Raw genomic sequence first — 23,238 nt, 5'->3', positions numbered from 1 at the left:
TTGCATCTCCCAAATACACGTTTAATTCTTGCCACAGGCACTGCTTTACAAAGTACACGCAGCTTTGTCAAACCTGAAGGTCAAGTCAGTCATGATGGGCCCCCACAGAGCCAGAATGTGACCCTGAGGGTCAGAAACTTCTATGTGACTTATCTCTATGCCTTTGCCTAGCACAAGGCTGGGCACATAGTAGGTATTTCATAAGGAGCTAAAATATATTCACTGAATTAAGGATATTAGAACCAGGTATAACCCTGAACAGCCCCTGCCAATGTTTTCTACTCAGAGGAATCAGTTATGAGCGTTTGCTTCTGCCCACCAGGCCTCCTGGGAGTAACTGCACCTGAAAGAAGCCCCGGAAAGGATCCAAGTATCAAATCTTCACCTACATTTGACAGGGTTCTCCAAAGAGACAGAAGCAAGATTATATATATAATGACCTTTTGAGAGATGAGACAGAGAGAAAGACAGATTATGAGTAGTTGGTTCACATGATTATGGAGTCTGAGAAGTCCCACAATCAGCTATCTGCCAGCTGGAGACCCAGGACAGCCAGTGGTGGGATTCAGTCTGAGTCTGAAGGCCTGAGTACCAGGGGAGCAGTCAAATAGAGGAGAGGACCAACATCCAGGTGATGCAGTCACACAGGAGGGGTTGAATCTTGCCTGCCTCTGCTTTTTCTTCTACCGTGGCCTTTGATGGATTAGATGCTGACCATCCACAACGTGGGGGGCAAACTACTTTATAATCCATCAACTCAAGTGTAGTCTCATCCAGAAACACCCTCACAGACACGCCCAGACATAATGTTTAGTCTGGCATCCTTGTGGCCCAGTCTGGCTGACACATATAATTTACCACTGCATCACCTTCAAACTTTTACAATTTTCAAGACTCTTTCACGGATGACAGCCCATTTGATACTCACAGCAGACCAGTGGAGGGCATTTCCACTTTCTGGACATTTACCACATGGGTACACCAAAAGCCTACCAAGGTGACAGGACTTGCCCAGGCTCATACTAAGCCTAGGCCCTTTAATGTAGCTCCATTATAATGAAAGCAATAAGGGCTCCAGGCAGCAATTTGGTGCCACATCCTTAAAACTAATCCCACAGTAGAGAGAGAGATCTTCCTTTACCAAATGGCAAATGCAGCCCACCTACCAAAGAGACAGAAAGACACTGAGCCAGATGGAGAAACAAGGCAAAATTCATTTTTAAAAAGAAATCTGAATTCAATGAAAATGAGAGTGATAACCACTTAGAGTGATGAATGAATGCAAGGGAAAGGAGCATTTTGAGAAGATCATCCTTCCCCCCAAACAGAGAAAGAGAAAAAGAGATCTGAGTTCTCTGAGTAACACCTTGCTGTGCAATGCCAGGGACTCTTCCTGTCTAGTATCGTCCTGATGCCAAAAGCAACATCTTGCTCTGGAGGCAACCATTTGCCAAATGCTAAGTCCTCAAATATCACCTCTATCTCCTGGGTTTAAGAATGCCACCAGGAACCACACGCTGGGCCGGGGAAGGGTTCCAGACTCTCCCTTTACTTGGGAGACAGAAGAGAAGAGGGCTAGGACCTGTCAAAAGCTCTCACTACCCTACAAATATCCAGAAGAAGGTACAGACTTGCTTCTTCTTTCCACCACCTGTTAGATCTCAGTCTGGCTCACATGCCTGACTGGTTTTAACATCAGCACAAGCTCTGCTCTTTTGTCTTTCTTCTTTGAAAGCCTGAGCTCCTCCCTGACCTCCTGTATGCGGCTCAGCCCTGGCACCTCTGCCTGAGCCCACCTGGAGCTGCCTCAGGGGAGTGCTCAGACACAGCGATCTCCCTCGCAGGTCCCTTGGAGACTCCGGTGGCCATAACCCAGGAGGTCCTGATCCCCATTCTTCCCTAACGGGCCTTTGATAGAAACAGTGATTAGAAAACAGCAAAATAAACGGGGGGGAGGCAGAAGGAGCACAAGACAGACAGATGAAACTTCCATAACTTACACTGGTAAGTGCATGTTCCTCCAAGGAAGGTGGACATGTTTAGATGTGTTGTCTTTTGCAAAGCCAATGTGATTCTGACAAATCCATTCCACGTGGAACAAATTGAAACTCAGCAAAATTAAAGAGGCTTTGGCCAAAAAAAACAGCCCCTAAATCCCATGTACTCACTTGATGCTACAGAAAAAGTAGGACCACCTTTGCATCATTCCTTGTGGGCTAAAAGCTATGTTTACAAATAAAGACACTTTGGGCAGTTTTCCTGATCCCAGGATTCGTTAAAGAGAGCAGTGTCAGCCGAAACCGGTTTGGCTCAATGGATAGAGCATCGGGTTCGATTCCGGTCAAGGGCATGTACCTTGGTTGCGGGCATATCCCCAGTAGGGGGTGTGCAAGAGGCAGCTGATGGATGACTCTCTCTCATCGATGTTTCTAGCTCTATATCTCTCTCTCCCTTCCTCTCTGTACAAAATCAATAAAATATATTTAAAGAGAGAGAGAGAGAGAGAGAGAGAGAGAGAGAGAGAGAGAGAGAGAGAGAGAGAGGGAGAGAGCGAGCGCGAGCGCGAGCACGAGCAGTGTCAAGGGCCATCACTAACATGGACAGCATTTTGAAGTGAGAACCCACCACAGGGACAGTTTCTGATAGAAGCTGCCTGCCACAGTTCAAGCCAGAAGGTGACACCGTATTAAAGCTCTATGACCACAGGGAGACTTCTTCTGAACAAGAACGCTGAGACCTCAGGAGGGTAAAACCGACCAACAGCTTCAGCTTACAGATAGTAAAACTGAGGCTTAAGGAGTCTGGAAACCTAGGGATAGAGTCAAAATGCTCTCACCCAAAGCCTATCAGGTCTACTTCCCCCGGATAAGGCACACAAACTGAAATGGAGCCCCAACTGATAGGGGCAGAAAAAGAATACTGGGGACCAGCTATAATTGTAAGAAATATTAATCATGCTCTGTTAACTGTGATTGCTTTGTTCTGATTAAAGAAGAGCATTCTAACTGGCTGCAAGTTGCATGTGTGACCTGGATGCTCACCTGGAAATGTGGCCCATCCTCTCCTTCTGGGACCTGCCTATAATTAGGAAAAGATTAAGAACCTTATTGCAGAAACCAGAGCCGCCAGGCCTTTGAAGATACCCAGCCTTTGCATACCCTCAAGCCTTTGGAAATCTCCAGCCTGCATTGCCTATAAACTGCCCATTTGCCAAACCCTTTTGCCCACTTCCCATGTAATCTTCGTCCTCCTACCCAATATAAACAGCTGGCTTATGGTGAGGTGCAGAGCAGATGTTTGTGGATGACCTGCTGCTCTCCCATACTGCAACAGTACCGGGATAAACACTCATATGATTCAACCCTGTCCCTGCTTAATTGGCTCAAGCAGTGACAGGCAGCCTGGACCCACTGAGTGTCCCGTTACACAATTCTGTTTTAAGTAGGAACGGCAGGCAGCAATGTGTCTCTTCCAAAAAGTTCCCGACAGCATGTGCTTCTAACCGAAGAGACTTCCGTGAATTGGAAGGCACTTTTGTAGGGCAGCTCCTTCCACAAGGATACAGGGTAATAAGCAGAGGTCCCGTGCCTGTGGGAGAGGAGCCGCCAGCCAGCCGTGAGGAGGCAGGCAGCCGCCCCAGCTCTGTGAGGTACCAGCCAGCAGCAGCAGATCTGACTGCCTATGATCTAGCCTTCCATCTCTGGAGACCTAAGGAACTAAAAAGTACGTATGGCCAGAGGCAGGGAAATCACCCAGCAAGCCTTGGGCACGCTACTGGATTTGCGCGGCTTCTCTGCTGAATTTTAATGAAGTAATTAAGAGCTAGATAATAGAGATGGGGCTCTGCAGAGCGATGCTCATGGACCTAACCTCTTTGATATGTTCCTGCATCAGGAAGGAAGTCTATCACTAGTTGGCTTCATTAATATTCCGGCCAGATCTCCTCTCCTAAAGTGAGCTATGCCAAAGTTTGTTAGTCTTTTAAATTACCTGCTGAGCTCACCTGAAAAAAAAAAAAAAAAAAAAAAAAAAAAAAAAAGGACATGCTTTCTTGGGAAGAGCAGTGTCACCGAGGGGTGCTAGAAGGGAACCCATCGGGTCTGCGAACATTTCCTTTGCAAAATGAGCCTGAGTCATACAGAAGAAACAATTCTGGGATTAGTCCACACAGACTGGCCGGGAGCTGGGACTGTGGCGTGGCAGTCCAGAAGAGCAGGAAGCCTGTCTTCCCCTGGGACTCCTGTCTCTACGATAGGGGTGTCGAACTCAATCAGAGAAGGGGCCAAAATCTAAAATCCAGCCTAAATCGCGGGCCGAATGGTTTACTGAACAGTCATAAACTGACAATGTCATAAACTGACAGCGGAGTGCAGTGATGACAGAGCGGTGCGGGCCACATTGCAAGGCCTGGCGGGCTGGATTTGGCCCGCGGGCCTTGTGTTTGACATATGTGCTCTACGAGCTGACCCCATGGGGGATAACTTGACCACTGGACCACCATGCTGTGAACTCTTTGGCCCAGGATGGAGAGAAAGTTACCTACTGCTTGGGTTCCATGTGACTCCCAGAACTTTTTTCAGAGCAAAGGAGTCCTCTATCCCAGAGGTATCCCTTAGGCACGCAGGGTCAGGGAGCAGAGAAGAGCAACATGGACCAGAGGAACAAAGGAAGAAGCCTTTCCACCTTTAGCTCAGCTGGTGTGTTTTTCCCTCTTCTCCTTTGCCCGCCTATTCCTCAAGGTGCATTTGAAACCTCACCTCTCTCGGGATACCTTCCTGTATAACCTTAAAAGCTTAGAGATGGGACCTCAGGTTCAATGTACTCCTATCCCTTCTCTTCCCCCCACCCCTCTCCTGTATTTTCAATTAAAGAATCCCTGATAAAGAAAAAACCAAGTACTCTTACAAATGTGTGTGCCCTGAGGCCCGAAACCGGTTTGGCTCAGTGATAGAGCATCCATCTGTGGACTGAAAGGTCCCAGGTTCGATTCCTGTCAAGGGCATGTACATTGGTTGCGGGCAGGGCACATCCCCGGTAGGAGGTGTGCAAGAGGCAGCTGGTCGATGTTTCTCTCTCATTGACGTTTCTAGCTCTCTCTCTCTCTCTCCCTTCCTCTCTGTAAAATATCAATAAAATATATTTTTTTAAAAGAAAAAGAAAATACAACTTCTATTTGAGTGCTTCCAATGAGTTCACCAGGTACAATTTCACAAGTTCAATGCCAGGCATTTCTTGCTTGAAACATATAATTCTACTGAGAACTTTGTTTCCTACTCAAATGAATTAAAATTAGTTGTCTGGGATAATAATAAAGGAGTAGCAGGAGGGAGCCTTTTGGTCACTTTCAAGTTCTATCCTGACTGCGGCAATGTTTACATGAAGCTATGCACACACACACACACACACACACACACACACACAAATACACACATATATACACGCTAACACACAGATGGGTATATGTAAAACTGGTGAAATCTGAACCAGCTCTGGAGATTGTACCAATGTCAATTTCCTGGTATCAATACTGTACCATAGTTAAACAAGGTGTTAATTTGGGTGGGGACCTGGTGAAGAGTACATGAGATTTCCCTATACATTTCTTTGCAACTTCCTGCAAATCTATGGTTATTTCAAAGTACAAAGTGAAGAAAATAGCTTGCATCACTTGAAAGATTCCTGCTGCCATACGCGGTTTAAATATTTTTGGATGAAAATGCAGGCATTTGTTTTAGGTATCAACTCACTTAAAATTGACAACCGCCATAAAAAGAAGGCAAATGCCAAAGCTGGGATCGGAGCCGGGGTGTCCGGTCCCAGAGCATTCCTGCTTGACCGCTACCTTGCCTTAGGACACTCCACCTGAAGAAGGGAGTGGAAATAAACTTCACCAGCCATAATGCTGATCTCTATAATCACTCTGTTAACAACTAATAGAGAGAATTCTGCCCCTCAAAGTACAAATTTCGCATACTGTATCGCATCAGATCCTCACAGCAACCCTGTGAGACAAGGGTTTGTTTCCTATGATTCTCAGATGAGAACCCTGAGCTTCCAGCCCTCAGACCCTACATTGTAGGCTCCGACCCCCACTTCCCATGCTCTGGCTGCTTTCCTGTACCGTCAGAAAGAAACACCGCTGAGTCTTTATTAAGTCCAGCCAGACTTCACCTGCAAACAATGACCTCAAAGCCCAGGCCCTCCAAGAGGCTGGCCAGAGGAAGTGGACAGGATGACCTGTGCCTAGGGGTCAGGGATGGCTGCCTAATGAGGTGGCAGGAAGCATCTCCAGGGACCCACCTCTGCAGAAGTCCCAGGTCATCATCTTACCTTCCAACAGCAGGTGTCAGCACAACTAAGTACTCTTACAAACGTGTGTACCCTGAGACCCCACAGTAATTTTAAATGGAACCAGCTTGTACATTTCATTGTCTCCCTCTCTACCTCAGTCCCAACACTGAGGAAGGGATCACAGAAGCAGGTGAGCAGGTCTCACCATAACACAGGAGGATTTAAGGAACCTTTATAGTGGGATTAGAGTGAGGGGAGCATGCAAAACTCTCCACCCCAAAGAACTGACAGCCTAATACTGTTTTTGGTATTCTATCATTGGGGATTCATTTCTCTGCCTAGAGAAGTCTTCTGCAACTCCTAGAATTCCCTTTAAAAATACAAATATCTCTGAGAAGGATTATTTTTCATGTCTTTATGAATTCAGGTTAGTGGGGATGAGCTGACACAGCCAGGCAGCCTTTGCTGGGATGAAACATCACAGTGATGCCTGAATTTGGGGAGGAGGAGGATTGGGGGGGGGGGGGAGAAAAAGGAAGGAGGCAAAGTCATATGGCAAAGCTCATGAAGGTACCGTTCTATCATTGGGAAAGAAAAAGAGCTACAATCAATAATCTATCAGTCAGTAATAACTAATATACTATTTGAGACAACTTCCCAAATCCTCAGCTACCGGAGACAGAGCAGGGATTCTGAGGCCCAGGACACAAGACAGAATCAATTGGGCTCTCGGTGACACTTCCTTCCCTCCTGACCTCGCACAACAATGGCCCATTGTAAAGAGGAAGCAGCTGCAGACACAAAGGGAAACATCCTTCATTGTGTCTCCCTGGCTTTGCTCCAGGCCTAGCAGAATAGAGACCCAAATCCCAGGCAGCCTTGGCACTGGACTAAGGCAAGTCATCTCTGTAGCCAGTCTGACAACCAGAGAGAGTAGAAACATAGGGTCAAATGTCATGGCCAAATGCCAGACCTCCCAGCCACTCCCTGCCACTGTCCTCAGACGCTCCGTGTCCTGGTCCCCAGGAAAACTGAGGTCACCCACTCTTCAAAGCCATACATTAGCAACTGCCCTTTTCAGAAGGGCACACTCTGTGCCCACACCATGCAAAATATTCTCTTTTGATATACTCTTCTGAAGACGCTGTGAGATGGGCATTGATCGCCCCACTTTCAGATGGGTTTCTAAGAGGTTAGATTATTTTCTCAAAGCTATGTAGCTCAGACCTGACAGAGGGCCAGAGGTAAAGATGAACTGCATGGAGGTCATGGGGCTGGACCCCAGCTCTTACGGTCTCGGTTCTAGCACTTGTTGCCAACATCAAAGCTGTAAAAGCACTACGATAAAAAATAGGGAAGCGCTCTGGGAAGAAAAGAGCTTTCAATGTCTGTCACAGAATAGACACAGGAGTTCCTGGCCTAGGACTTCAAATCTCATCTTCCATCAGCAACCAGCCCATTCTCTGGTGGTGACTAAAAACATGGTATCAGCAGAGTTCACATCAGGAAAGTGTTACCGTCCAGCTACCTGGAGGCTGTCTACTAGAGGAGCCGAGGGTGCCCAATGTGGTAGATGTGGGGCCTGGCCTCCTGCTGAGTAATCCAACAGGCCTGGCAGGGAGGCCCCAGAAAGAGTCAGGGCTCTACCTGGTTTAGTCATTCAAAATCCTCTTTCTTCTAACCCCCTACTTTTACAGGGGTCCACTCCCCAAGCTCAGAGGGGCAGAGACAACTGGCCTGCTGCTTTGGTGTAGCTGACGAACATGGCAGCATATTTCTTCTTTGATGGCAGAGAGACTGAGGCTCCCACTGCACTCATCTTGTGGGCCAGACGCACTGTTACTAATCAGTCAGCAGAGAGCGACCCCCCCCCTTCTCCTAGTCCCCTCTTTCTCCTAGCCCTCCACTGAACAGCCTGGTGGAAGGGGCTTGGCAAAGCCTTCTGAACCACTAAGGACAGTCAGACCCAAGGGAGAATCTCTCCCCTTGTGAGCCGGGCTTTCCTTCCTGTGGGAATCAACCCATCAGCAGATGTTCTCGTGAACTAAATGAAGCAGATGGAGTCATCTCAGCCAGAGTCATTTCAGCCCTCACAAAGTGCCCTGTTTGAATGGGGTAGCAAGATTCACACAGAAGCAGCCAAGGACATCACATTCTTGACAGACAGACTGTACAGGTATCACAGACCCTCAGAGCAGTAGGAATTTACATGATGGAGAGAGACCACCTGTGACTCTTGGCTCCTGAAGAAGCTTGAGCTGGCTCCCGAGTGAAAGACACATCAATTTAAGTCGAGAGAAGGCACAGAGAATTTTAAGTGGGAAGCATCACGTAAGCCTGGGTGTTATGGTAAGATATGCAAACGGTAACTTTTCAGCAATGGCAGAATGGGCCATTCAACCCCATTGTATAAAATGATGCTGTCTTCTTAGGCTTGATATTAGTTTAAAATAAAATAAAACCATTTCCCGCTTGATTACTGTTAGAATCAGAGAAGGGTTTGCAGTATGACCCTCGGTAGTGTTTAAAATAGTGGAAACGAGCAGATAAGGCATTGAATAAAATAAATGTTTCTGATCTCAATCCAGTTACTGCTGAATGCAGCAGCAGACTGGAAAGGTAGGTTGCCTCTGGCATTCTCAACCATAAGAAATTTAACGATGGATGAAAATGGATAAAATCAAGATGCTCTGATAGAATGGGGAGGCTTCAATATCTCAGAAAATTAGGATCCTTGTAACCAATTTTACAATGGTTGGATTATAGCTAAATAGGATTTTAAGTCTATTGTAAATGAAAGGAAATCTAATTTAACTGGGCCACATCATTTTTACTGAAATGCGATAAATGCTAATTCCCTTGCCAGGCACCAATGACTTGGCTTGTGATAGCTGTTTGCGGGGTGCTGAAGTCTGACCATCTCAAATTGGCCTTTTCCAGTCGTAAGGCTGAGCCTGGGATCCAAGCGCTCAGGACGGGGTGGGAAATTAAGGGAAGCTATTAAAGTGGTACCGTGTTGCTCGAGGGCCTTATCACTTGGTGCCCAAGATCATTCGGCCACATTTTAGAACCAACTTTGGCCTGAACAGAGCTGTAAGACAGCACCCCAGACACCTGCTTCTATTTCTCCCTCTTTACTTTTATTATTCCTGTCTATGTTTTAAGCAAAGAAAAATTACCCCCAAAAAATATCCAAAGGCAACATTTTCTTATACACAAAAAGCCAAGAATCAGAGAGGGACAGGCCAGCCTGGCAGACAGGGAGCAGTGAACATGGTTGACATACAAGATATCAGATGGAAGGCAATGGCAATGTATTACTGAAATGTCACCAAGCATTCCAACTCGGGAGTCTTCTTTCTCTTAATATATATAAACAATAGAGACATATGCTAATTAATCGGGACACCGTAATGGGTCAACCAGACAGGAGGAGGTTGTGCACACAGCGTCAGAGGCAGGGTAACTGGGGCCTCCACGCATCTGCGCTGGGGGATGGCCTGGTCAGCGGCCACAGCCGAGGCTGCTTCAAGGGTCAGAGAGGGAGGCAGGGCAGACCCTCAGCAGCTGCAGCTGGGCCGGACTGGCGACTCCAGGGTGGGTGGGTCCGTCCATGCATCTTGACAGCAGACAGCAGGGCCTGCTTGGCCATCACCGTGGTGTGGAGCAGGCAGGCCCCGCAGAGAGCAGAAGAACCATGGGGAGTGGCCTAAGCTGTCAGTAGGACTACCCAGAGGCACTGCCCCTGTCCCTGTGCAGGAATTTCATGCACTGGGCCTCTAGTATTCAAATAAAATCAAAGGAGCCTATACTTTGCCTTGGGAATGCAAACATGTGGTGGCTATTAGTCCCCTAGGCCAGTGCAAACCATGACTGACACTAAATTATTGTTTTGAACCAACTTTCATGAATACTTGAGGATGTCATAAAAATTAAAACATAAGTACTCCTAAATTCTAGTAGATATCACTTATTACATAGCTTTGCTGACCCTCTCTCTCCTTAGCCATGGCAGTGTAGCTGAGATCTGCCCCTGGCTCAGATCAGAGTTTATTCTGCTAGCTTGTCTTTGTCTATTACCTGGGCCCCAGTCCCAGTCCCTGAAACCATCTAATAATGATAATATCATTCATAATTATAGCTAATATTTACTGAGCATTTCCATAAGACACTGCTTTGGGCCCTCCATCTGCATTAATTCACTTAATCCTCCTAATAGCCTTATGAGGTGGGTAATCTTATATTCATTTTTTACAGATTGAGAAGCTAAAGCACAAACAAATTATCCAAGGTTTAGAAAACTAGTATATGGTAGAGGTTAAAATTCAAAGCTCAGAGTCTGACTCTAGAGATAGTGGTCTGAGCTACTTTCTTTCACTGCGCATCCAGAAAACAATCTCTTTACCCAAGGAAGACCTGGTTCATGTTCATATATAAGGCAGTTTAGCATTCTGTAATGGCATGGCCAGGTGATGGTGCCCAGTTGTTTGGTCAAACACCAGTCTAGATGTTTATGTAAAGGTATGTTTTAGATGTAGATGTTCAGTAAGAAAACCAGTAACTTAGTAAATGGCAAATAAGGAGATAAACAACTAAATAATGGGTAAATAATTGATAAACTCAGTAAATAGTAGACTTTGGGTAAGCTAATGTGGGTGAGCCTTATCAAAGCAGTGAAGGCCTTAAGGGCAAAGATTGAGTTTCCTGAAATAGTAGGAATTCTTTCAAGATTGTAACATAGTGTATTGTCCACTTGAAATTTGCTGTTTACATTTTTCCTATCACTCCTGTTCATTGAAATATAACACATCCTATAAATTTACTGTTCCTTTAAGCATCATATGCCTCTCACAGGACGTAACTCTCCTCCTGAGCCTCCATAGCCCTCTGCTCACTCCTCACATTCTGTACCGCACACTCGGTTATCTGTATGAATGCTTACCTCCTCCTCCCCAAAGGATACAGGGAGACCCAAGAGAACAAAGCTATTTTGTAATCATGTTTCTCTTGGTTGACACATCTGTACTCTTACCAGCCTGAGTTCTAACAAGTAATGGCAGGGCTCTATCTTAGACCATAGCAAACCAGCATGAAAGACTCTGCCTATCACAGGAAGCCAGATTAATTTTATATGACCCTATAGAGAAATGTGGCAGGAGCACTTCTGAGCCCATGGGAATCACAAGTGGGGTTGGTAGCATGGGATTGAAAACCAGGATTCTGTCAATCTATCCAGGAGCTAAACTAACACATCCTGATAGGGGACTTATGCTCAGATAACGTGCCACTTTCCTATGGGCTGAAAGAATTGGCCTGCCATTACCTGGGTTTTTCAAGACAACTTATAATTTAAAGAGTGGGAAAGCCAGAGAATGAGGAGACACCAAATGTGGGGACTTAAGGGCTGATCAGAACAAATAGATCCAACAGAGTCACCAGGCAAGCAGTCCTTTGGGGAAATGTCACCTGACTGTGGTCCTCTCTGTGATACGAGGGCATGCTTCTAGGCCAGGAGGACCAAACACATGAAGTGAGCTGAACTCAGGAGCCACTGATGTGAATCTTTTCATCATTAAGTGCTTTCAAATAGGCACTGCTACCAAATTGGCACTACTGCTGGTGAATCAACCAGCATCCTCCAACTAAAAGCTCTTCTTACTACTTCAAACTGACCACGTTGTAAGTTGTCAAGCTCCTTAGGGTTAGGTATCCTATCCTGCTTGTCTTTGTGAAACTACTCTACAGAAATGCTCACCAAAATGATTGCTGAGAACTGACAAAGGAAATTTCTCAGTGCAACAGAAGTCTGGGACTAAAGAGCCTATAATTCATCATGCAAAATGTAGGCAGAAGAGCACTGTGACCTTAAAGTAATTTATATAGATTCTTTTTATGGCTTTATGATTTAATATTTTCAAATGAGAATATCCCTTTTTTATTATAAAAGCAATGAATGTTCTTTATTTTAATAAATCCAAAAGATACTGGCATATATAAAGAAATATAAATCGGGAATTCCATTCCTCAGAGATAATTAATACTTTTATGCTACTTCTGTGTATTACTATGTACATATATATTCTTGAATATCTTATTCATATTTATTTTTAAAATGGAGTCACTCTCTGCATACTGTAAAACTGACTTTCTTAATATAACAATATATTGTGGACATATTTCCATGTAGTTACACTCACTTATCTGTGTGAATGGATAGTTTAACAGAATTTAATTGTATGAGTACAACATCATTTATTTAACCAATACGATATAACGATGTTTAGGTGATTTTCTCTTTTAGTTAGTACAGTAGTATCCTCTTTCCCACAATTTTGCTTTCTGCAATGTCAGTTACCCGAGGTCAACCACGGTCTGAAAATATTAAATGAAAAATTCCAGAAATAAGCATGAGTTTTAAATCGTGCACTATTCTGAGGAGCATGGTGAACTCTTGGGCTGTCCCACCCTGTCCTACCCAGGACATGAGTCATTCCTTTGTCTGAAAAATCCACACGGTATGCACTACCTGCCAGTTAGCCAGTTAGTGGCCCTCTTGGTGATCAGATCGAGAGAGAGAGAGAGAGAGAGAGAGAGAGAGAGAGAGAATGAATGAGAATAGTCAGATAACTTTTATTACAGAATACTGTTCTGTTTAATTATTGTTATTGCTAATCTCTTATTGTGCCTAATTTATAAAGTAAACTTTATCATAGGTAGGTATTATATATATAAAAGCCTAAGCGACCATTATGACAGAACAATCAGAATGACCAGTTGCTATGATGTGCACTGACCACCATGGGGCATATGCTTAATGCAGGAGCTGCCCTCTAGTGGTCAGTGCATTCCCACAGCCCACCTCCCCCAGCCGGCCAACCTCTTGCAACCCCTAACTCCCACCCCGGCTGGCAGGCCCTGATCACCTGATTGGACCTGGGCCCCAGCCTAGAACATGGAACCAGGGGTGTGTGGCAGTGGACATGGCCCCTTTCCTAGGCAGGCCGAGGGCAAATGGGCAGGCCCTGATCAGCATGCCAGCAAGGGAAGGAGGAGGGGGCGGGGCAGGGAACCACACAGTGGTGGCAGTAGCAGGTGTTTGTTCCTTCTGAGCCCAGCCCAGCAACCATCACCTACTCTCTCGACCCATTAGGGCCTTTAGACTCCTATCGGCCCAGCCCTGATCGCAGGCCAGGCCTACAGACCCCACCTATGCATGAATTTCACACACCGGGCCTCTAGTCTATAATAATAAAAGTATAATGTGCTAATTCAACCAGTTAGCCAAACAGCCTTCCAGACATAATTCTGAATATCCTTCTGGACTAAGCTGCAGCAGCCGAGATTAAGGCAAAGGGTGATCAGGCAGACAGGTGAGCAGTTAGGGGTGATCAGGCAGGCAGGTAAGTGGTTAGGGGCGATCAGGCAGGCAGGCAGGCAGAGTGGTTAGGGGTGATCAGGCAGGCAGGCAAGCAATTAAGGGCTATTAGGCAGGTAGGCAAAGGCAGTTAAGGACTATCAGGCCAGCAGGTAAGCAGTTAGGGGTGATCAGGCAGGCAGGCAGAGGGATGGGGGGGGGGGATCTGGCAGGTGAGTGGTTAGGGGTGATCAGGCAGGCAGGTGGGTGGTTAGGAGTGATCAGGCAGGCAGGAAGAAATGGTTAGGGGTGACCAGGCAGGCAGGCAGGTGGTTGGGGGTGATCAGGCAGGCAAAGGCAGTTAGGGGAGATCAGGCAGGCAGACAGGCAGAGTGGTTAGGGGTGATCAGGTTTAGGCCCTGTGGGATCGGGCCTAAACCGGCAGTTGGATGTACCCCGAGAGGTCCAGGATTATGAGAGGGTGCAGGCTGGGCTGAGGAACCCCCTGCCCCCCATGCACAAATTTCATGCACAGTGCCTCTAGTGTATAGGATAAAGCACAGAATATACAGGTTTAAAACTATCTGCTGGGGGTCTTGGAACGTATCCCCATGGATAATGGGAGACTACCATAAAGCATTACTTCAATTGAAAAGCGTTTTGCAAAAATCTCTGGACACTTGTAGTTATTTCTTTAGGATTCATTAAAGTTATGTACATTTTAAACACTATTCTACATTGCCAAACTGCCTTCCAAAAACTGTATAATTTATATTTTCATAAGAGAAGTTGAAATGCCTATTTGATTGTACCCTTACCAGCACTCGGTATTATCAAGCCTTTAAATCTGTATTAACATGGTAAGTGAAAAGCTATATCTCATTGTTGTTTTAAATTACATCTTTAATTAAAGAACTTTTTATTTTTTCATTGATTTTTTGTACTTTGAAAAATTACCCTTACATGTATTTTGCCCATTTTCTCTCAAGTTGTTCATTTTTTCTATTTATAATAATTTATTATACATTTAAAATTTTAACTTATTGTATGCCATATTAACTATCTATTGTTCTCATTTCTGCCTTGCATGTCATAGCTACACAATAAATACCAGCTGACTGAAAGAATGAATGAATGCTATACTTTGGCATACAGAAATTCTGAACTTTATGAAGTCAAATTTATGTTCTTTTTCTTTATGGTTTCTGGCCATGACATTAAGCAATAGGGGGGTGGGGGGGAGCCTTTCCACTGAAAAGTTTTTTCTAATGGTAGATTAGATTACAAACAATATGCAATCTTTAATTCAGGTGGACTTTCTGTGTGAAACGTAAAATAGAGAATTTGAATTTCTTGCTAATTTAGGCCAATTACTCTAAGATCATTGACTGAATAATCTAGATTTTTCTCCACTGATGAGAAGTACTGCCTCCATCATATGTGAAATTCTAATACAAACTATGCTCTACTTAAAAATGTTCTTTTCTCTTCCATTTATCTACCTATTCCTTTGCCAATATCACATTATTCCCATTAAGTTAACCTCAGAGCATACTGTGATATCTGAGAAGGCATATCCACCAATTTTTCTTCCATATTTCCTGGCCATCAGTATTTTTTTTCTTCCAGATGAAAGCAAAAATTGATTTATTAGGTTTTTTTAAAATTTGCAATTTGTTAGAATCAGCATTTCAAGAATACACTCTATTGGCCAGAACTGACATCTCTACAGTATTCTTGTACTGTAGAGAATACATACATCAAAAATCAACTCCCAGCATTACTTCGTATAGCTCTGAATGCATTCTTCATTTTAACCTAATAACAATAATGTGTAATTATTACTGCTAAATTGTTTTATCCTTTTGACAGCAAATATTGAACATTAATTATAAAATACATTAATTCTGCATTGGCATTTGTTTCAGGTTATTGGATTACAGGTTTGTTAAAATATGACAGCTGAGTGCAGCCAGGTCTCTTTAATAATTAAAAATCTTGTGACCCCATAATGGACAGAGTTCTTCCACACCAAAGTAGGGTCATGATAAAATCTATTCTTTCAGGTACAAATAATCATCATAATAATAATGATAATAGTTAGATGACAGTGTTCTTAATGTATACACCTTGATGAGTTTGGAGACCAATAGAGATGTGGCAATGGTTTCATTGGTATACACTTATCTCCAAACCCTAGGACTTCTTTCTCTGTCTTAGCCTGGGAGGGCACACTGTTCCCTTACAGCCACTTGTGTGATGGCTGTTTACCTACTTTCCCACACTCTTTACACTTCTTGGCCTGGAAGTGATAGGTATTCCTCATGCTTATCACTGATTTAAAATGAGAAATTCAAAAACTGTGCCACTTAGAGAACCAATGAATGTCTACTCCTTGCTTATAAAATGCTTGTTGAAGGTGGGTATCACATTTACATCAGGGATGACAGGCAAGTGTTAAATTGATTCAAATATCTTAGGAACACAACACCTGGTCTGAGTCTTCACTTTCTGTTGTGAATAATGATCCCTGCCCCAACACAGCTCTTAGAGCACACATTGCATCCCTAAAACATAGAGATATAGACTCCGAAGCCTAATCATTCACCCGTGGGGAACGGTTGTCAGGGGAAAATGGAGATGTTGAGATCCTAATCATGAGATTTTTTCTCAGTAGAATTTCCTGATTGTGGCAGATCGGTTCGGCTATGTAAAATTTTTACGTAAGTATGTATGCATGGGTTTTGTTGTATGTGCAAACATAAGCAAGGGGAATTTCTCCAAGGGAATAAATCCTTTGGGATTTTTTTCACAGTCAAGGAGATTCTACATGGGAAAAATGAGGATGTAGAGGGTTCCCCTGACACATGGCTCATCCTTCAGAGAGTTCTGGGCATTTGCAAGGCCTGGTCCTGTCAGTCATGGGCAAGGAAAAAGCTGAGGCTTCCCACCGCCTTCTCAGCTCCGTGCTCTCTTGAGAACCTCCCACCACTAAGAACACACTTCATGTGCTTGGTTAAAGAGCAATCCAGACCGGCTGGTGGGGCTCAGTATTGGAGGTCATGGTTCCCAGTCAAGTCACATGCCTGGGTTGCAGGCTTGGTCCTCAGTTGGGGAAATGTAAGAGGCAGCTGATGGATGATTCTCTCATCATTGATGTTTCTCTCTCTCTTTCCCTCTCACTTCCTCTCTTTTAAATCAATAAAAACGTATTTTAAATAAGTAGTAAGTAAATAAAAAAGAACAATCCATGCCTCTTAAGTATTCCCACAATGCCCTTTCCTACAGTGGAGAAAGTTAAAAAATTAACAACACAGATGTTGGTGAGTATGTGGAGCAACTGAAATTCTCATGATTTGAAACAATCTTGCAAAATAGTTTGGTAGTTTCTTAAAAGGTTAAATAAACATCTACCCATTGACCCATGACTCACCAATTTCACTCAAGTAAGTGAAATATATGTCCACATTAAGACATATGCAAAAATATTCTTAGCAACTTTATTAATAGTAGTCAAAATTGGAAATAAACCTAAGGCCTACAAGCAAAAGAAGGGATAAATTGTGGTATATTTATACCATGCAATTCTTCTCAGTAATTAAATTGAAACTACATTGTTATGTGCAACAACATGGATGAATGTCACAGAAGCTACAATAATCAAAAGAAACTAGACTTCCCAAAAAAATACATATTGACTTATTTCCTTTCCATGAAAATTCAGAGCAGATTATTCTACTCTACAGTGATAGCAAAATAGAGGTTGCCTTTGGTGGGGAAGAATTGCTTAGAAATAGCCCTGAGGGAACTTTCTGGAATGAGCGTAATATTCTAATTGACATGTGTGTTTACAGGAATGTGTACATTTGCTAGAACTCAACAAACTACACTCTTAAAACTCACGTATTTTATTGCATGTAAAGCATCCTATATAATAAAAGGCTAATATGCAAATCGACCAAACAGCTAATGACTGGCTTATATGACGCACACTGACCTCCAGGGGGCAGACACTCAATGCAGAAGCTGCCCCCTCTTGGTGGTCAGTACACTTCCACAGGGGAAGTGCCACTCAGCCAGAAGCCCTGACCTGGGCTCATAGATGGCAAGCACAGTGGCAATGGCAGGAGCCTCTCCCACCTCCAAGGCAGTGCTAAGGATGTCCAACTGTAGGAAGCAGGCCTAAGCTGTCAGTAGACATCCCCTGAGGGCTCCTGGAAGGCAAGAAGGTGCAGGCCAGGCTGAGGGACTGCCCCTCCCCACACTGGGCCTACAGTACCTAAATAAGAAGACAAATGCTCGCTTTTATACCAGCAACAATTAGAATATGTAATTTTTAAATATATGTCTAAGCGATATAGTCTATTCTATAGATTTATATGTATATTCATATGCCACTTATAATAAACTAAAATTATAAGAGGCATAGTCATATACAATTCTCTCCAAATTAATCTATAAATACTATAAACAAAGTATTTTATAGAACTTGACAAGCTAATATTAAAATTTAAACCAAAGAACAAAAGCCCAAAATTATCATGACAACTGTAGTAAAAAACAAATAGGGAATTATGTTCTGACAGATGTGAAGACTGCCTCTATTGCGACAGTGTGATACTGGCACAGGAACAGGCAAACAGACTGAGGAAAACAACAAGGAATTCAGAAGTAGACTTTAGTGTATATGGTAATGCATACAAGAAAGGGGCAGCATCAAAGCCTACACATGAATTGTATTTAAAAAGCCGTTTATATGGAGGGGAAATTAAAGCCCACCTGGCAATATAAACAGGGTGGGGCAAAAGCAGGTTTATAGCTGTGGGTACATGAAACAGAGCTAATTCTTGTCTTATTATTTATTAACTAGTGGCCCAGTGCATGAAATTCGTGCACAGGGTTGGGGGGGGGGGCCTGCACCCTCTTCAATCCGGGACTCCTTGGGGGATGTCAGACCAATCCCGAGGGCCTAAACCGGCAGTCAGACATCCCTCTCACAATCCTGGACAACTGGCTCTTAATTGCTCGCCTGCCTGCCTGGTCACCCTTAACTGCTGCCTCTGCCAGCCTGGTCACTCCTAATGGCCCTCTGCTAACGACCAGGTCGACCCCAACTGCCCCCTCCCTGCCAGCCTAGTCACTCCTAACTTCCCCCCCCTGTTGGCCTAATCACCCCTTACTGCCCCCGCCATTGGTCTGGTCAACTCCAACTGCCCCCCCCCCAACAGCCTAGTCACCCCCAACTGCCCTCCTTGCTGGCCTGGTCTCCCCCAACTGCACTCCCCCCTACTGGTCTGGTTGCCCCTATTTGCCCTCCCACCACCCTGGTCACCTCTTGCTGCCACCTGGTCACCTCCAACTCTCCCCCCACTGTCCTGGTTGCCCCAAATTCTTCCCCTGCCAGCCTGGTCACCCCTCACAGTCACCACCACCAGGCCTGGTCGCACCACAGCCTGCTGTTCAGTCATTTGGTCGCCCCTCACTAACCTCCTGCCAGCCTGGTCATAGGCAGCCATCTTGTGAGGGCATATGGGTTAATTTGTATATTACCTCTTTATTATATAGGATTATTGTGTTATTTCCAGACGAACAACTATAAGCCTACTTTTGTCCTACCCTATATACATAAATCTCAGATAAACTAAAAAGCTAATAGCAGAACTTTAAAACATTTAGATGAAAAGATAGGTCCATACCTTTATGGTCTTAATAGAGGAAAGAATTTAAGAACAACATTTGCAGATACTGATAACCAGTAAAGGATAAGATGGATACATCAGATTGCATCAGTTATTTACAACTGCTTCACAAACCACCCCCCAAAACTTAATGACTTATTTGCTCACAAATCTGCAATTTGTGCAATTTGGTGGGAGGCTTTCCTCTTCTTTACCTGGTGCCGTTTGATTGAGGTAAAGGACCCACCTGTGATTTGCTGTGTGTGGTGAGAACACTTACAATCAACTCTCTTAGCAACTTCAAGTGTACAGTCCAGTATCGCTATCTACAGTCACCTTGCTCTACATTAGGTCCCCAGAACGTATTCATACCGCATAACTGACATTCGGTACCTTTCATTGTTCCCTACCCCTATTCCCAGCAAACGCCACTTTACTCTATGCTTTTATGAGTTTGACTTTTTTTTAGATTCCACATACACGTGAGATCATACATTATTGTCTTTCTGTGTCTGGTTCATTTCATTTATCATAATGTCCTCCAGGTCCATCCATGTTGTTGCAAATGGCAGGGTTTTCTTTCTTAAGATTGAGTTAACATTCCACTCTGTATGTGAATTCATCTGTTTACCTATTATAAATACACACGCAGGCATATGTCATTTATTACACTTCCCTTAATGATGCTTCACAGATGTTGCATTTTTTACAAATTGAAGGCAAGGCCCTCACCAGTGGGAGATTACAACTCTCTTCATTGCAAGACTCGCTTTGTTATTTGGTCTGAAACCAAACCTACAATAATATATCTGTGGTATGCCTGTATCACATTTTCTTTATCCAATCACCCATAGCTGGCCATTATGAACAATGCTACAATAACTGTGGGAATGCAGACATCTCTTGGAGGGTGGTAGATAAATTAGCCTGATTGTGGTAATCATTTCACAATGTATACACATATCAAATATCACATTGTATACCTTAAATAAACAAAATTTTTACTTATCAATTATACCTCAATTAGATTGGGGAGAATAAAGCATCCACTTTTAAGGTGGCTCACTCACGTGGCAGGCAAATTGGTGATGGCTGTCCAGTGGGAGTTCAGCCACGGCTATGGGCCAGGGCCTCGGTTCTCCACCTGTGAGCTTCTCCACATTCTGCTGGGCCTTCTCTACAGCCAGATAGCGGGGTTCCAAGAGATGCATCCCAAGATCACCTGGCAGAAGTAAAAGGCATTTTTTGTGACTTGGTTTTCAAAGAAATATAACACCACTTTTGCCAAACTCTATTGTCAAGGTAGTCACAAAGTCCTTCCCAATGTCAGGTGCAAGGGACATAGATTCCATCCCTAGAAAAAGAAGTAGCCAAGTTTTAGAACAGCATGTTGGACAAGAGATGTGGTGGTAGCTGTCTTTGAAATATATATTCTGTCATAATTAAATTAATCACATTTCATCATATCATATTAAATTAAAAACAAAAACTTTACAAAAATTAAAAAGTACACAGTTGGTGAAGATTTCAACACATACTACTATACAACATATATCCACAATATATAAAGAGCCCGTATACATCATTTTTTAACATGTAAAAAAATCTAGTGGAAAAAATGGTAGAAAACACAAACAGACTTGCTTCAGAAGAGGAAATCCAAACATCAATAAAAATATGAAAATATGTTCAACTTCAGTAACAATAATCTGGGAACTATATAACAATGAGAAACGATTTTAAATGCATCATATTGGCAAAATTTCTGAAGTCAGTCATTGCCAAGTGTTGGCAATAAAGTGAAACAGGTAGTCATCTCATATACCACTGGTCAGAATTTCAAGGGTTAACTACTTTGAGTGCTAGGTAACATCTGGTAAAGCTGAGGATATACATAAGGCTATGATTTAATTACTACTTCCAGGTTTATACATTACATAAATACTCATATGCACAAGGACACAAGTTTACAAAATAATGTTTATTGCAGTATTATTTGTGGAATGGTGAAAAGGAAAGACAATGCACATGTATGTTGATAAGAGAAGGGATATATAAATTGTGGTATTTTTATACAATGGAGTATTATAGTAGTTAAAATAAACAAACTAACTCTATAATAAAATAGCAAAATACATGCAATATAACGAGGAGCGAAAACCAAAGCTACAGAATGGTATATTCACATTATGTCACTTACATAGTTTGAAAAAATTAAAAACAATCCTATGTATTGATTATGGGTATATGCCTATATTGAAAAGTGTAAAACCATGTATGATTATATTAAACACAAAATTCAGAATAGTAATTACTATAGGACAGTGGTCGGCAAACTCATTAGTCAACAGAGCCAAATAGCCAAATATCAACAGTACAATGATTGAAATTTCTTTTGAGAGCCAAATTTTTTAAACTTAAACTTCTTCTAATGCCACTACTTCAAAATAGACTCGCCCAGGCTGTGCTATTTTTGTGGAAGAGCAACATTCAAGGGGCCAAAGAGCCGCACGTGGCTCGCAAGCCTGTTTGCCAACCACAGCTTTAGGAAAAGCAGCAAAAGAAGACGTAGAGTAGGATTAGGTTGTGGTGCCCAGTGGCCTTCAACTCTGTGCAAAATATTTTATTCCTTTAAAATCAGAGGCAAAGATGTCAAATGTTTAGTATTGTCCAATGTGTGTCCATTATCTTCAAAGTAGACAGTTTGCTATCTTTGAAATGTATCTTAATAAAGCCCTTTGTTTCTATACCAGAGGTAGAACAATTGAGTCTTATAGCTAATTTAATTCAATAATCCTTTTTAAAATTCTTTTAAATTTATCTTTATTGTTGATGTCCCCCTTTTTATCCCCATTGACCCCTCTCCTCTCCACTCCTGTCCCCTCCTCAGGCCTTCATCCTGCTATTTTCTGTGTCCATGGCTTATACATATATGTTGATCTCTTCTCTTTGAGGATCCTCAGTCTGCTTCATACTTCCATGTCTAGCAATCCTTTTCTACCATGGGCCAAAACTCATTTTGCAGATATAGAAACTTGTGTCCAGAAAGAAGACTAAAGTTCCTTAAATCCACATAGTGAGTTATTAATATAAATTGAATAAGGCCAGTCCCACGCTTTTCAGAAAACTCCTTTCTTCTATAGCTCACTCTTCAGGAAGATTTTAAAGGATGACCTTGGCTGCATCTGTGAGACAGAAGTGTCAGGTGTGACAATTCCTTCCAAAGCAAATTCAACAGAAGGGAAAGGAGCAACTAGGTGAGCCTTCATACCAAGGCAGGATGATGGAGTATAAATCTAGGTATAAAATTCCTAAGACCCCATCATTCATCTGACTTCACCACTGCCTTCATTTCCTAGAGAAGGAAAATACCTAGCCTGGCTGGCATGGCTTAGTGGTTGAGCATCGACCTATGAACCAGGTGGTCACGGTTCAATTCCTAGTCAGGGCACATGCCTGGGTTGCCAGCTCCATCCCCAGTGTGGGGCAGAGGTAGTGATTCTCTTTCATCATTGATGTTTCTATCTACCTCTCTAAAAATCAATAAAATGAATTAAAAACAAAAAGAGGAAACCACCTAAAGTAGATATGAGGTCTTCAATCCTCAGAAAGATTTTAGAATGGTCCAGACTTGGTGACTTTTATGAGGAAAGGGAGCTAGGCGTGGCAGGGGACAAGGCTGGAATGCTCATACATACAGTAATAAAGTGGCACTGTGCCCGAGCGAATTCAATTTATCTAAGCTCAAACCACTTAGGGGATTTCCTCTAGACCCTGAGAAAGTGGCCAACCATCCTACCGTCCAAAAGATTGATCAGAATGGGAACAGGAACTAGCTTCTATTTCCAGACAAATATTTAACATTTTGAAGTCTTGTAAATAATTTAAGTAGCCTAATACTCATTAACTTTAATG

The 23,238-nt window shown here is 43.2% G+C and overlaps 1 protein-coding gene across 4 annotated transcripts in view; it reads right to left on the bottom strand.

Annotated features, from left to right (window-relative positions):
* Positions 1 to 23,238, bottom strand: part of TDRD15 (tudor domain containing 15) — a 545,892-nt gene that overhangs the window by 450,981 nt on the left and 71,673 nt on the right. For all 4 annotated transcript variants that reach the window (XR_014796493.1, XR_014796495.1, XR_014796496.1 and 1 more), the window contains one exon: positions 20,394 to 20,545. The gene's annotated coding sequence lies outside the window, so the exon portion shown is untranslated. The remainder of the gene's footprint in view (positions 1 to 20,393; positions 20,546 to 23,238) is intronic.

Source organism: Pipistrellus hanaki (assembly GCF_964339955.1).
Source record: "Pipistrellus hanaki genome assembly, chromosome: 12".
Classification (NCBI taxonomy): Eukaryota; Metazoa; Chordata; class Mammalia; order Chiroptera; family Vespertilionidae; genus Pipistrellus; species Pipistrellus hanaki.
The sequence above is the reverse complement of the archived record's forward strand: the minus strand, read 5'-3'. Positions and strand labels throughout refer to the sequence as shown.